This window comes from Cyanistes caeruleus, chromosome 10, assembly GCF_971803275.1.
Source record: "Cyanistes caeruleus chromosome 10, bCyaCae1.hap1.1, whole genome shotgun sequence".
Lineage (NCBI taxonomy): Eukaryota > Metazoa > Chordata > Aves > Passeriformes > Paridae > Cyanistes > Cyanistes caeruleus.
The window spans coordinates 19559116-19572968 of NC_141710.1; the positions used below are offsets into that span (position 1 = coordinate 19559116).

Genomic DNA, 13853 nt, shown 5'->3' on the forward strand with positions numbered 1-13853 from the left:
AGAGATTTGAAGGAGCCAATTTGTTGTATTTCAAGGGAAGTAGTAAAGATCAACAAAGATTACAGTGAGGAAGAAAAGAACTCCATTTGCCAATACTATGCTGGTAAAATGTACAAAAACCACACGCCCCTGACATGCTCTAATATGTACCATTGTCATGACTGAACTGTACATGCTTTTAAAAGCATTCATTATTTCAGGTTTTCCAGAAATTATCTAGGATTTCCAGTATTAACAATATCCTGTAGAACTAGTACAAACACCAGCTCTACTCTTTTATTAAATCTAAGCAAGCCCAAAAATATGTGGACATGTTTTTGAAGGGCATCTTTTAAATAGTTATAATGAAAATTAAAGAAGTATCCAAGCATACATATAACCTGTTTTCTAAGCAAAATTGGCTGCTCTGCCCTCATATACACATAAATAAGTTTTCATCCCAAATAAGCAGTGTGAATACCCTACATGAGGTATATTCACAGCTCAGTTATTCAAGCACACAAAGTCTCAGCTGGACTATTATTCCAATTTCAAGCCCCCAGACTGAAAATTCCACCAGTTGGGGAAAATGTAACAAAGGAACTGAATAAAGGTGGGGAGGATGTAATCTATAGCAAGCATTTAACAGCAGGAACATTATTGTTTTCTTTATCAACACAAAAATAAAAGAGACTAGATGATAATTCAAAGAAAATCAGGGAAGCATAAGAATAGAACACCATCAACAAAACACAGAAGTCACTGGCCTGATATTCTCAGCCCTGACACTTCTGAAACAGCTGAAGCTGTTCTTCCACAGGAGTCAGGCATTTCCTTCCTCTCTTTAGTTCAAGTAATGCCCTGTGAACTGAACTTTTCTGGATGAACAAGTCAGTCTCTGCAATTAGAACATGAACAGTCTCTCATTGAGGACAATTCACTGAATAAAGCTTAGTTTTTGCAAATTGCCCATGCAAGATGTTGCACAGCCACCAGCCTCAATCACATCACTGGACTGAAGAGTCATTTTTTAGGAATCACTCCACAACTGGACATCATTATCTACCAGTATTGGGAAGGCAGTATCAGAAGGCAATTATTAGGAGCTACAACGTGTATTCCCTCCAATACACTCCCCCCAGAAGTGACTTCTACATCAAAGGACAGCACCAAGGAAGGGAGAACCTGGAACAGAAGTAGGTGAGATTGCTACACCCTACCTGAACATACTGGAGTGCTAATTACCCCTCTGTGCTTCTAATTGGTCTCACACTCAAATCACCGCAGAGTACTCAAATTAGCACCCACACCTAGTCAGAAATGCAATGTATGGGCATAATTACAGCTAGAACAAGGAAGATAATTCAGCTGCAAAAGTGCTCTTTCAAGCCTTAAATCATACCGAATATTGCTTGGTAAATTCTACTAATGCAGTTCAGGAGAAGCTAAAAATAAACCATCCTTTTCATCACTGAAATTTAAGGCCAAAGACTCTTTCTTCCACCTTACTTAAGACTGGATATATGAAAAAATCCATCAGCTTTTAGCTAAAGGGAAATCCATGTTTTCATATTTGGAACAGAAACATGCTCACATCAAAATCTAGTCCAGTACACATTAGTGCCTCAGGTTTGTATCTGGATGTTTTATGGGTATTTATTTAAACATTACTTTATTTTATTCCTCTTTTGTTTGTTTGTTTTTTCCTGGAAGGATAAGAATTTCAACACGAATTCAGCGTCACAAGTGTCAGATACAACACGTGTTTGAGGCAATTTCTGTTATATAATTACTAAAATATTAAACCTCTCTCCTCTGTAAATATTTTCAGTAAGCTAAAATCAGTAAATTTGCAATGATATCTGTGTCATGAGGACATCTCTTACAACTCATTTACCTTCAAAGAATGACAGAAACATTGAGATTGGAAAAGACCCACTGGGACCTATTTAAGCAGCGTCCCCCAGAGCACATTACTCAGGATTGTGTCTGAACAGCTTCTCAAAATCCGTATTTTAAGATAAATTATCTATTTTTAAGATTTGCTTTAATTAATCAGATAAAGCATTATTATTGTAATTTCCACTAACAGTAAAAGAGTGTTTCTGCTAAAATGCACTAATGTCTTTATATTCATGCAGCAAATAAACCAAAAGGAGTGCAAAAGAAAAGCAGCACATTCCAGTGGGCAAAAGGCATGAATCCAGAAATCAGTTTGTGTCTCTTCAACTAACTTATGGTTGGGAAGGACATTTTACCTCTGTGCATTTCCCTGTACAACTCATAAAACAGAAGCAGCAATAGCCCTTCTGTTCAGGAATTCTAACTCTCAGCATTTGTTCTTTAAACATGTGACAACCAATAATTAAGTGTTGAACTTGTAAGAAAAATGACATTAAAATGTCAATAAATGTCCAAAATAGGTTTTTTTTCCCCCTATGCTTGCAAAGCTTCCTAGATAAAGTGTGTATAAAATGTACATCAATTTGCAAAGTAGGTTATCCATTAGCCTTTAGAAGGTTTTTTTTTTCAGTGACTAAGAAACAATAATTCCAACAATTTAATTCTTCAGTGAACAAGCAGCAGGTGACTGCAGTTCTGCAGGAAGCCAGGGAGTCTGGCTATTGCAAAGCCACATTTATCAAGTGAAAACCAATTAATATGAGGGTGCCTGCCTTCTTATCACAGCCAGTTATTGGGCTACCAGTGCATTAGCTCAGCTATGAATAGCTCAGCTTGGCTGGACTATCAGACCCAGTTTAAGCAGAGCAGCTGTGAACATTTGGGTATCTGCAGATACTGATACACACAACTGATACATATTGATGTACCAACAATCCTGTATTTCAGAAAGCCCATGTGATGAATCTGACTGTCAGAAAACTACTTGAATCATGAGAATTTGTCTGAGCCAGAGCAATACAGGTGAAAGTGGAAATTTCCAAGGCTCTGAGCAACTTTCCTGTGCTCAGAGTCTTGAGCAACAGATTGAACAAAGCAAGCACTGCTTCCAGGAGTGACAATTTTCTTTCCTGTTGAGATACTAACTCTGAACACCAGGTGAAGCAGGTGAATCAGTCACTTCCTCCACTGCTAATTACAGCAGGTGCCACAGAAGTTACCCCTATTTTAATTTAAATGGCTGCATACCACCAACACACAAAGCACCTCCTTCTCTGTCTGAAGTCTCAAAACTGTGGCTCAAAAGTGAAGATCAGGAAATGAATCATACAGCATGGCTGATAATAACAGTTGATTCAAATAATACAATATCATAGTTGATTCAAAAGGGGGAAAAAAAAAAAAAGAAAAAGCTGAGTTTCGGTAAAAATTAACATCTCATTCTGCTGATTAATGTTTTGGGTCAGAATTTAACTGTGGAAAAAACTGTGCAGTTCAGGCTGTGCTTCTTATATTTAGTCCAGTAATTTGTTTCCTTTCCAATCACACAGACACCTTTTCCACAAGTGTCTGCACTTATCAGCTGGGCTATAAGGGAGAAGAACATTTTAAGATATAACAGCTCTGGGGCCTGCTGGCTTCGTGTCACAGTTCCCAGGTTCTTTTAGGCCATCCTGTCAGAGCTCTCCTTATACTGTTGATTTATTTTAATACCCATGTCAGCAAAAAAAACAGCTGTCAGGCTGAATTTATTAAAAATTGTGTTTCCTGATACAGAATCACAGCTCAGGTTGGAAATGACCTCTGGAGACCACCCAGCCCAACCTGCTCAAAGCAGTGTCAGATGAAGCAGCTCAGGACCAGCTTTTTGGGAATCTTCTCTGGGAAAGAAATTGTCTCTGCAGTCTGTCCCAGAGGCTGCCCACCCAACATTTAATCTGGTGTTCACAGTACTCAAATATTCAGCACACAATGAAACCAAAGAAAATAACAATGAAAAATGAAAGACAGGACTTTCTTCATCTTAAGGCAAGACAAGACATTAAGATATCTGGTCACAAGCTGACCCATGGTGAGCTGGGCACACCAGGAGAGGAATATTTTACAAAATCATAGCACTTTCCTGCAAGTTTGGAGATGTTCTTTTCTGCTGCAAAAGAACCATCAGGTTACAGTTTTTGTAGAAGCTTCTATGAATGGCAACTCCTGTCTAAATTTTTTCTTATTCTGTGAAGTTGAAGGAGCAATTGAGACAAAGCATTTTAATAAATGTAAGTCCTGTAGAAACAGAGCATAAAGAACCTGACCCAAAAACAGGAAAGACATTAAAATTCAAGAATGATCTCTGCCAGGATCACAGAGATTTTAAGTTAGAAATGAGTATAGATTTGTGTAGCTAAAAATTACTTTATCAAGATTTATGTTACAATTTGTAAGTCTCTTGCAGTATTTCTAGATATGCTTTAGGATCTGTAAATCAATTACAGGATTTGCAATTCAGCTTTTCATCTTACCAAGCAAATGAGAGATGTAGCTAATTCTTATCTTGAAGCACTGATTCCTAAATCAGAGCTTCAGAGTTCACAATTACAGGTCCATTGGGTAAATCAGGGGATAAACCTAGACTCTAGAAACACAGATTTATTTTGTTGAAGGTGAAATTGCCAGAAACTCAAAAAATAAAACTGAAGCTGTAACTTCTGGAAAACACTCTTGACCAGACTACTGCTCCTAAGTCCTTTAAGCATCACCCTTTACCAGGATTTGATGTGTTGTATTAAAAAGCAAAAATTATGTAAAAAGCACGAGTGATGCCTAGCAGTTACAACCCCTACTTCAAATCCATGTCTTACTCATTTGTGCTTTTTTTTGGAATTCATTAATTTTTTTAGTTTATGTATCAGTCAAGCTGCACTTTTAGGCAGGACACTTCCTGCAATATTTTGATGCTCAGAAAGGAGTGCTTTCACTTCAAAACCAGAACACTAATATGAAAAAAGAGCTAAGAGCATCTAATGACCTAAGATGACTCCAAAGTAAAATTAATTAAACACAGTGAGTTATTTTGTACCTATATTTTTGGTACTACTGAATTGCATGCTATCTACCCTACCCCTTTAAAAACCAAACAAAAACAAAAAATAAATAAAAAACAAAACAAAACAAAATAAAAGCCTGTATTCTCTTTAAGGGGAACTTTAGAAACAAGTCCATGGCAGGTGTTGTATCTCATTTTTCAGTGGATTAGCAGCATGTTCCAGTACTGCCCCAGAGAAATATTTTGCCTCTTACCAGCAAAGCTCAAAGACATATCTAATGCAGCGGTTTTGGGAGGGAGCAGAGTAAACTAAAATGGAATTAATTCTCAGTTTTACTTCACCTTTACACCTAATTTACTACTAGAGTAAGGAAAATGGACTTTATACCATGCAAAAATTACTACTGCCCAAGTTGTAACTGCAAAAAGCTTGGCAATGTGAGGTTCAGTTCTTCCAGAGTATGCAAAATACTGCTGAAAATCCCTTGCAGTCAAGGATTAAACTAGGCTTGGCAGAAATTACTCAGTGAACTAGTTGAAAGACCACTGATGCTTGGAAATCAAGGAAAAAACCCCAACAAACCTAGGCATTTTAAAACATGAGTAAGGCAGCTGTTCTAAAATTAGTCTAGTTGTTATGAGCATTATAGCAGAAAGGAATAGACTGTCACCACGTGTCAGCTTTAGCTGACATCTGCTAGAAGAAAAAAAAAATTCCCTCCAAGTTAGGCAGCATAAGCCACCCAATTTGCTCATTATATATTTTGTAAAGGGTGGTCCCTATAGCATAATATTTTAAATAAATATGCAAATCATTATATTATTATTCAAAAAGATCTATGACTTCAACGAGGTTTTTAAATAACCCAAGGGGCTTCACTCTTTTTTTTTGTTTCATTAACTCAATAGACCCACCTGTCAGCTATATAAAATTACTATATAACAGGTACTGGAAGCTGCACACACTTTGTGCAAATGCTTTTCTTAATTGAAACCAAAACAGTTCTCAAAATTTCACAGGTTTATCAAAATTATTCTCATTACCTGATTTTGCAGGTGAAAAACATGTCAGAAAAACAAAAGCCTCTACCAACAAACAGTTTCTCACTCTGGAATTGTACCCATGACACAGCAAATACTGACTGGCCCCAAGAGCACCTGAGAAACCAGGGTGGTGAGCTGTGACTGCCTCCTTGTCAGAAACACTCTCACACTTTTATGAAATTCTCTTGTATTGTACAGCTCTTGGACATCTTGGAGTGCTTTTTCCCAGGACTATCCCTTCCCAAAATGAAGCTCCATGTTTTCACAGAGCCAACACCAGAGCATTTTAAATTGTTTCTGTCGAGGAAAGAAGACATTTGGATCAAACCTGGTGCAGTATCCCACAGAAAGGAGTCTGGCCTGGGAACCCTGAGTGATGAGGGAGCTCATGGATCCCATGCTGAGGTCAAAGTTCTTAGAAAGTTCACGGTGATGGGAAGAGATTCATGAGGACATGATGAAAACAAATATCATTTTATTATTACCTACGAGAAGGTGGATCTGGGATCAGCCATACATGAGTCACTGTGAGGGTGACAGAGCAAACAATCATTTTGGAAATAATTACCAAAATTATGAAGGAGAAGCAGATCACTGGGTGTGGTATGAAGCTGACTAATGGAATGGAGCATTTGACTTCTAAGAAGAATCTGAGAGACACAGAATTGTTTACTTTTGAACAAAGATGACTTGCAGGGAATCTTATCAATGTGTGTAAATAATTGATGGGGTGTGGAAAACGAGCCAGATTGTTCTCCAATGGTGTTCAGGGAACAGAGGAGGGGCAACAGGCACAAACTGAAATACAGGAAATTCCCCTTAACATAAAAAAACCCAAACCATTTTACGGTGACCACAATCAAGGACTCAAAGGGGCTGTACATGTGCTTGGAGATGCTCAAAACCCAACTTGGACATGACCCAGGAAACTTGCTCTAGGTGACTCTGCTTTGAGCGGGTGGCTGGTCCCTCAATGATCTCCTCAGGCCCTCAAAAGCTCAGGATTGTGAAATTCTTTTCTCCTCTGACCTCTTTACTGACATCAGGATCAGGAACATCCCAGACACTTCATGATCCACCACACCTTGGAGCACACTGAAATCAACCCCTTCCTCTTTCTCACCCACACCACCTCTTCCCACTTCCCCTGGGCAGAACATTTTTCTGTCTCTGAAATAAGACACTGCACTTTATTTATTTTATTTTTTAAAATAAACCACCTAAAACCCCCCAACAAAACCATTTAAAAGTATAAGCAAAATGCTTTGGAAAATTGTCCAAACCCAAACTGCAGGTGAATTACTCATGCCTTGTAGAGCTCTGCAGATGAATGCTATATAATATGATAATACTCATTGATGCAATGATGTATTTTCCACATCTCCATTTCAATATGATTAGGCTTTCTTTTGGGGGAGTTCCTACCTGTCTAAAAGTAGGAAGAGGTGCTATTATCTTTTTTATGCAGCTGCTGGATATGGTAAAGCAGTGGGCTGGAACAGAGATCAAGTCAAGTTAAAGATGCTTTGGTTTAGTCTGGCTTTCAGTATTCAAACAGCACTAGGAAAAAAAAATCAATTATAAAACTAATTATATTTTTAATTGCTTAAACAATCAGCCAGCTGACTTTATGGGGCTCTTGCTGCTGTGCAGGTGTACGTGCAGGTGTTGACTGCAACGTGTAAGAGTTGCATTGTGGTATCCCAACTTCAGCATAGCACTGGGAGGATAAAACACCAACAGTAATACAGACACTCAGAAATATCTGAGAAAGACAGGCAAGCTTTATAAGAAAACACCATTCCAATATATACATATATATATGTACATGTATATATAGGTGTTAAAATAAAAATATATATATAAATATGCTTTATCTTCCTGTGAGGGGTATCTATTATGATTATGACATTTTTCCTTTTGGACAGAATTATGGTTGAATCTGACCAGAGTTTGCACTTTGAGACAGTCATGTTTCCAGCAATTAATTACAGCACCATTACTAATTAGGTATAGATAATAACCTACCAGAAATGCCTGTCTTTTCCTCTGACACGTCATCTTACCAGCATGCTTGAATAAATCTTCTTCAAAAACTTGGTTTGTGCATACAAAATCAATTAGAAAAAGGTACAACTTACAGTGAACTGGGACCAAAATGTTCGAATTGCTCAACTCTTTGACTTCATCCCTGTATTTTATCAACTTTTACACAGAAAAAATCAGGTTTTTTCAGAAGTTTAAGGCAGAAATGTAACATCTTTTCAAAATCTTCTTTCTGCATACAAAATCAAATTAACACTTAATAAACCATTAAATGCAGCTTAAATTCACAAAAGCATTTTGCCACCCAGCATTTCTTTTAAATGAACTTTGCTTTTCATTGAAAAATAAACAGCCAGTCTTAAATCTACACTGTAATTGAAGGGAATCTTAAATTCTGACAAGAACCATTGTTTTAGAACGTACAATTTATCACCTGCAATGGAAGCAGGTGATAATTAGACTCAACTATTGGAAACAAAAGAAAAACAGGCAGAGCACACTGAGATTGTTCTACTATAATACTACAATTAGAGTTTTGGAGCCTACAAAACCAAGAAAAACCACAGTAATGCCAGAGAAGGGCGTCAAGTGGCAAAGAACTGGCCACAGAGCACGTGGTCCATAAAAAGGAGCCTCCCACCCAAATTTTTGCAGAGATAACTGATTTTGATCAGACTGCAGGAGCAGATTCCAACACACCAGCTGGGTTCACTGCCATGCAGTGATGTTTGCTGTTTTGTGAGCACATAATAAATCAGCTCACTTGCACAAATTATGCTGGGCTGAAGTATGTCAGTAAAGCTACGGCAGGATTCATTTCAATCATGACTGCACAAAAGATTTAAATATTCCAAATTCACTTGTGAGTTGGGTAGCTTCAAAAGTCTAATCTGGACTCCATTTAAAATGTTATTTTGCTGGATGAGAGAAAAAGCAGCTTCACTGGAAAACATTCTGTAGTGAGTCACAGCTGTTTAGTAGTAGTTTGAAGCTGTCTGAAATGTGGAAAACATCGAGAAGTCCTCTGCAAGTTATAAGGCATCAGGAAGAATTTAGTCATTATGTTTTCCACTGAGCTAATTTTGCAGCATAGGAAGTGCTGATTTGTTGTTTTCAAATAATCTGGTCTTCATCACTTGTACATTCCATTTCTCTTATAAATTCAAAATTTTTAATAACTTTCTGCTTGAAACTGAGGAAAGTTTTGACCATATGTTTCATGATGGCATTTGCAAAAGTCAAATGATAAAAACAGTACTAGCAAGCTATTCCAGTATCATTGCCAGTGATTTCTCCTCTCTTCTTCTAATACTCCAGTAAATAAAATCATAATGTTTTCAATTAAAATTTCCTTCCAAGAAAAAAAATACAGGCAGTTTAGTAGAAAAAAAAGGTAATATCTATATGCAACTCAAACCTGTGAGCCTAAAAAATCTCGATGTCCAACTAATTACCTCAGTTTTAAATACATGCAAACCCAACTGAAAACCAGACAGGAGGAAAAAAGAAAAACTAAAACGCACAAATTCAAAAATCTCAGAGCATGTAATTTGATACTTACATAGAAACTTACTTGCTTTATTACATCCTGAAAAATCTCTAGAGGCAGATCATGGATTTAGACACCTCTTGAACCATTAGTGCTGCAGATATTATTGAAAATCTGCTGAAATTATGATTTATTGCATTCACTATTCAAAGGCCAGTATTTTCCAAAGATTACCTCTCTATTGCATTAGCACTGATTTTTGTTCATACAGAAAATAACACAGTATATCAGATAGAGCAGTGTAGTTGGTCTGATGAACTCTGTGTGTTTTTAATGGCAACCACTGAAATTATGTTGTAAGCCTAAATAAAATGATCAAGAGTACATGTAAACATATATGCACACACCTAAATTGTAATACCAAACTTTAGCTTCTCTTTCTCCTCAGCTTCAGCCTGTCCACAAGGAAAATCAAAGCACAGTGCACAGAAGCCTGACTGTGGACAGTCATTTTACAACAAATTACCTTGGTATTTCATTTATCCAATGTTACTAGCAGAAAGCAAACACTAATATTGAAAAAGAAAAGAAAAATAATATTCCCAGAATCATTTCCACAGCCACAGAGGAAAGCATTATATTCTTGTGACTGTGTTTTGCTCTCAAAAAGAACAGACAAACCAGGGCTGAGGACATCTTGTAAAAAGTCATGATGATTTATAACAAACCATTTTAGAACATATGTTGCACATGCATGGTTAAAACCATTACACAATGTTCTATTTTCCAGCTAACCTCTGCTCAGCTGCTGGCTTCAGAGGAGTAAAATATCATGAAGTGAAGGACAAAAAGGACAAACTCAAATATTAGGCAAGGCACACCTAAACCTACAGAATCACAGATAAAATAAAAGATAAACAGGCACACACTTCCACCCCTCTTACCCACACTCCAAGCAGGGGCTGCAGTGCCCCATGGTTGCTGCAGAAGAACTGGCTAAGCTTAATTAAAGAATGGCACATTTCTAAAGAGGTAAATGTCATGGGGTTTTTATGATGCCCACTGGGTGTTTAAATTTTGTTGAACTGAATGTTGTGGGTAAAGCTTGGCCAGGTTCCAGACCCTACCCAGCCAAGCTCTCATCATCCCTATTCCACAAGGGAAGAGGGAAGTAAGATAGAAAAAATCATTGATCAGGGTAAAGACAGAGAGATCACTGACCAATTACCAACATGGGCAAAACAGTGTCAGCAATCTCCAGCTAAAATAGATTTGGATAACGCGGAACAAACTCACAAAGATTTGACAGCACTGTCACCCTGCCCTTTTCCAGGCTCAGTTTCACTCCTGTGCCTGTCCAGCTGCCTTGTCCCTTCTTAAATACACCTTCAGAGGCACCACTGATTTTGCTGATGGCCTCAGCTGTGGGCTGCAGTGGATCAAATCATTAACAACTCCTTGCCTTCCTTGTCCCTTCCTCTGAAATCTAATCCTATTAGCAATGCTGATGTCAGTTCTTCTGTCTGAATAATGTTCACTATTCACAATTCTAGGGACACTGTGCATTTCCCGTGTCAATGACTGTTTTGCCCAAATTCCTGTAGTGTGGCTCACCTGAGCAGCTGTTACCCATAACCTGAACCATGCATGACTTCCAAACACACTCCTTCTTCTCCTCACTGTTAGAACCTCTGCATAGCAATTCCCTTAAACAACATCACTCTTCAAACCCCAGCTGATACCATAAGATTGTATTTTACAGCTGTTACATTTTGGCATTTTTAAGCTCACAGTATTTCCTATGTTGCCATCTGAACTCTTCATGAAATAATTTCTATTCCCCCTCTGCACAGATAGGGATTCTATTATGAGACACCTTATCTCATGGGCAGGGTTCTTAGTGCTTATCACAATGCCACTTTTCTATTTACATAGTAGGATTGACAAATAGATTCTATCCATATTTTTGTTTACTGAGCCATTTCCTGTGTGGAAACAAATTTGATTTGAAGCAGCTCTGAAGTCTAGTGATGGAGAAATCTAATATGTGTCTGCCATACAAAGGTGGGTGAAAGGAAGTGCAGCAGTCAAAAAGTGAAAATGGAAAAAGAAAAGTAGATGGGGAATGCACTCAACTTTTACACTGCTCTTCTAAACTTTCTTTTCAAGACAATTTTTGTCATGCAAGTCTCTTATTTCCTTATCAAGCTTCTTAATCCTGTATGATTACTTCCTTGAGTTCCACCCCGTGGCTCTATTTCATTTCAAAAGTAGGAACACAGAAGATTTCTAAAAATGAAGCACACTAGTCCTTGGCAGTCAGAATCACAAAGACAGAAATGATGCTCACAAAGGCTCCTGTGATTGTTTCAGGACTGATATGATTTAGGATTGGAAGAGTCTTAAGAACAGAAGAATTAAATTATGAATAGGAGCTGCAGAAACTTTCACATAAGTGCTGTTCACTTTCCCTTCTCAGCATTACTTTTTCCTCTTTGTTAAACAGAGATCAATAAAATTATTCCACTTGTAGGTAGCTGGCATCTCAAACCCATACTCAAGCTATTTCTATACATTCAAGATGATTCATATGCAGAACTGCAGCATTTAATCTTCATGAAACAGAAAATGTGAGCTGAAACCTCATGAGAACTCCAAAATTCTCTCTGAACTATTACATAAATCCCATTTTAAAATGTTGTCAACTTTGAGAAAAGATCTGTAAATTATACAATTTCCTGGAGACTTTTTTTCTAGGAAAAATCTGAAGCATTCCAGTACTCTGATACCACCAAGAAATTTGTTTTCAGACTAAAAGAACAAGAGAAACAAAGGCAGCAGCATGAAAACCCAAGTTTCCTACCTTTTATTCACCAAGTACAAGACTAGTTTTGGATCACTCATCTTACCAGGAGTTTCCCAGTAAAAGGGAGAATGCTGGTAGGAGCAGCCTCGAGATTGTGATAGTAACAGTTCTTCTGGCAAAGTGTGAAGTACAGATGGTGTCAAAGATATGCCAATAACTTAAGCAGGAGCTTCCAATAAAACCTCTTGTAGTGCTTATTACACTCTGTGAATCAAAGTGAAAGGGGCAGCCTTGGCTCTCTGGCTCCTTTATTCCCCACGTAGGCAGTTTCACTGCTGTACATCCAAGTGCATCCCCCAGGGAAGAGCCTGCACTCCAGATGAATTTGTGTCTGTGCCAGCCATCAGCTACCTCTGAGCAAGTCAATTCATTCTCCAGAGAAGCAAAATCATCATCAGAAACACAGGAATTACTTCCATCTGATCTACCTTCCAGTGACAAAACCATAAAAAAGGGTTTTCTCACGTATCCCTTTGAGCTCTTTCCAGCTCATAATGGCATTCAGTGGTCAAAATATAAATGCTCTTAAACATGATAACCTGCTCCTGCTTATTTAAAACCACAGACAAGCCACACTAAGGCTTCTCCCAGAAACCATCAATACACTTGTGACACCATTGTCCATATTATTAAGCTTCTCTTTCCCAAACTGGAGATTGGAATGCACACTGCAGATGAGATCGTTTGCTGACAGAAAACTAACACATAAGGTTTAAACACTGAAGTGGCATCTTCATGTTGGTGTATCTGTTTTAATTAGCTCTACTTTTCATGTAGGGTAAATAAAACATTAAGGAGTCAGCCAGACAGAGACACCACAAACTGTTTTTCAAATAGCTCCATGAAATGAGCAAGAATAAAGCTTGAAGAGTGTTATATTTACCTCTGTAGCTCCCAGGGCACTTTTAAGAACACTGGGTCAGGTACACTGAGACACTGAGAAACTGTGCAATTTCTTTCCCACTGAGCTGTCAAGGCATTCATGCTGTGAATAGCTAACACCCTTCTTTGACAACCAAGCAAATATTTCTATTTTCTGCCACTCTAGGCATGACGTATCTCCACGTTGCCTCAGTTGATTTAGTGCCAATTCAAGTCAAACTTTAGATGTCTGAGCCAGTAACCGGACAAAATATTCTTGATGAAGCCTTGTCACAAACTCATAGACTGCTGCTTAATACATTTCCAAATAGTTAGATTGCAAAAAGGGCTGTAAAGCTGAAAAAGCTGCAGAGAAGTGGAACACATATTCATTGAACTGCCAGAATGGAGATTTAAGTAGCACATACAAGTCAAATGTGCTGCTGCTTCTATTTATTGTTAACATTGCTTCAGAAAAAAAACCATGTAAAATTATATAAGACCATGTTCTTTGGATCTATGTTGCTCCTTGAAATCCATTCTGTATTTCCCATGTTTCAAAAATACATGTATTTAGAGAAACATAATTAATAACTAAGTCTATCTGGGCAAGGCTAAATGAACACATC

The 13853-nt window shown here is 37.8% G+C and overlaps 1 protein-coding gene across 5 annotated transcripts in view; it reads right to left on the reverse strand.

Moving 5' to 3' along the window:
• The window catches only part of NAALADL2 (N-acetylated alpha-linked acidic dipeptidase like 2), a 406977-nt gene that overhangs the window by 121063 nt on the left and 272061 nt on the right, over window positions 1-13853 (reverse strand). The window lies entirely within an intron of this gene.